Here is a 2,884-nt window from a genome sequence, read left to right as displayed (position 1 = left end):
TAGCGGGACACGGCGGCGGCGGCGTCCAACTCCAGGAGGGAGACGAGGCGCGGGGCTGGCTGGGCCGCGCGGCTGGGCTTCGGCCCAGTCGGCGCTCGGGCAAATATTTTTTTTATAGTTTCGCCAAATAAAAAAAAAACGCTGAAAAATAAATAAAAATCCAAAAATGCTAAACAAATTTTCCCCGTCTAATTAAAATAATTAGAACGAGATGAACATTTTCTTGGCCCAAAAATGCAGTTTTGAAAACGTGCAAATTTTTTTAATGCAATAAAATTGCAAATAAAATCCGAGTAAAAATCCAATATTTGATTTTAATATTTTCCTCCAATATTTCAATTATTTTGGAGAAGTCATATTTTCTCCTCTCATTTATTTTAATACGAAATATTTTTCGGAGAGAAAATAATTAAAACCAAAAATCCTTGTTTCATTATTTGATGAAAATCAAATATGAAAATCGAGAAAATCCCCAACTCTCTCCGAGGGTCCTTGAGTTGCTTAGGATTTTTCGAGGATTTGCCAAAAATGAAATAAAATATGCTATGCAATGATGATCTAATGTATAACATTCCAAATTAAAAATTTGGGATGTTACAAACCTACCCCCTTAAGATGAATCTCGCCCTCGAGATTCGGGTTGGCTAGAAAATAGGTGAGAGTGGTTCTTCCGTAGATCTTCCTCTCGCTCCCAGGTGGCCTCATCTTCAGTGTGGTGACTCCATTGAACTTTGCAAAACTTGATAACCTTGCTGCGGGTGACTCGGCTGGCATACTCAAGAATCTTAACTGGTTTCTCCTCATAGGTCAAATCACTTTCCAACTGAATCGCTTCTAGTGGCACTGTATCTCTCAGTGGTATCTCAGCCACCTCTGCGTGGGACTTCTTCAACTGGGAAACGTGAAATACATCATGAACTCCTGACAATCCTTCATGTAGTTCCAGTTTGTAAGCAACTTCTCCCATACGCTCCAAAACTCTGTATGGTCCGACAAAACGTGGCGCTAACTTTCCCTTGACTCCAAAGCGCTTCACTCCTCGAAGTGGTGATACTCGTAGGTAAACTCTGTCTCCGACTTCGTGAACTGTCTCCTTACGTTTAGAATCCGCATAACTCTTCTGCCTGGACTGGGCTACCTTGAGCCTATCGCGAATCAACTTCACCTTATGTTCAGACTCTTTAATCAAATCTGGTCCAAACAACTGACGGTCTCCAACTTCGTCCCATAACAATGGTGTTCTACACCTCCTTCCGTACAAAGCTTCGAAAGGGGCCATCTTCAAACTGGTTTGATAACTGTTGTTGTAAGAAAACTCTGCATATGGCAAATTGTCGTCCCAACTAGATCCATAATCTAGCGCACAAGCTCTCAACATGTCCTCCAAAATCTGATTGACTCTCTCGGTCTGTCCGTCTGTCTGTGGGTGAAAGGCTGTACTGAATTCTAGCCTGGTTCCCAAAGTTTCATGTATCTGATTCCAGAACTTCGAGGTAAACTGGGTTCCTCTATCTGATACAATGTTCCTCGGAACTCCATGCAAACATACGATTCTGGTCATGTATATCTTTGCCAACTTAGCACTGGTGTAAGTGGTCTTCACTGGGATGAAATGAGCTACTTTCGTCAAACGATCGACTACAACCCATATTGAGTCATTGCCTGAACGAGTCCTGGGCAATCCCGTGATAAAATCCATGCCTAGTTTATCCCACTTCCATTCGGGTATCGGCAATGGCTGTAGCAATCCTGCTGGCTTCTGATGCTCTGCCTTCACTTTCTGACATACATCACAAACTGCTACATACTCCGCAATACCGGTCCACCAGAAAGTATCCTTCAAATCCAAATACATCTTGGTATTTCCTGGGTGAATCGAATACGGTGAATCATGGGCCTCTTGCAAGATCAACTTCCTGATCTCCGGATCATTGGGCACATAAACGCGGTCCTCAAACCATAAGGTATCGTGCTCATCCTCGCGAAATCCTTTGGCTTTTCCTTTGCCCAACCTTTTCTTTATCTCATCAATCCCCTTGTCTGTCTTTTGAGCTTCCCTGATCTTTTCCATCAAGGTAGACTGGATCTCCAATGTTGCTAAATAACCTCTCGGTACTATCTCCAAACATAGCTCGCGAAGATCCTCGGCTAATAATCCCGGTAACTCTCCGGTCATGAGGGTGTTAACATGGCTCTTGCGGCTCAACGCATCAGCTATTACGTTAGCCTTTCCGGGGTGATAATGCAATCTCATATCATAATCTTTTATGAGCTCCAACCATCTCCTTTGTCTGAGATTCAACTCCTTTTGCGTGAAAATGTACTTCAAACTCTTGTGATCCGTGTACACCTCACAGTGATTTCCGATGAGAAAATGTCTCCATGCCTTCAACGCATGCACTACGTCTGCTAATTCCAGATCATGGGTGGCATAATTCTTCTCATGGGGTTTAAGTTGTCGTGAAGCATATGAAACAACTCTTCCTTCCTGCATAAGCACTGCTCCAAGTCCTCGACGAGAAGCGTCGCAATAAACTTCATAATCCTTGCGTTGGTCTGGCAGAATCAACACTGGTGATGTAACCAAATGTTTCTTCAACTCTTGGAAACTAGCTTCACATTCCTCAGTCCAATTGAACTTGGTGTCTTTCTTCAATAGCTCAGTCATGGGCTTTGCAATCTTTGAGAAATTCTCAATGAATCTCCGGTAGTATCCTGCGAGTCCAAGGAAACTCCGGATTTCTCCCACTGACGTGGGTGATTCCCAACTTGTTACTGTGTCGACTTTGGTGGGGTCTACTGCTATTCCTTCTCTGGATATAACATGTCCGAGGAATCCAACTTCCTTCAACCAAAACTCACATTTGCTGAACTTGGCGTATAA

This window comes from Triticum aestivum, chromosome 7D, assembly GCF_018294505.1.
Source record: "Triticum aestivum cultivar Chinese Spring chromosome 7D, IWGSC CS RefSeq v2.1, whole genome shotgun sequence".
Taxonomy (NCBI): Eukaryota; Viridiplantae; Streptophyta; class Magnoliopsida; order Poales; family Poaceae; genus Triticum; species Triticum aestivum.
The sequence above is the reverse complement of the archived record's forward strand: the minus strand, read 5'-3'. Positions refer to the sequence as shown.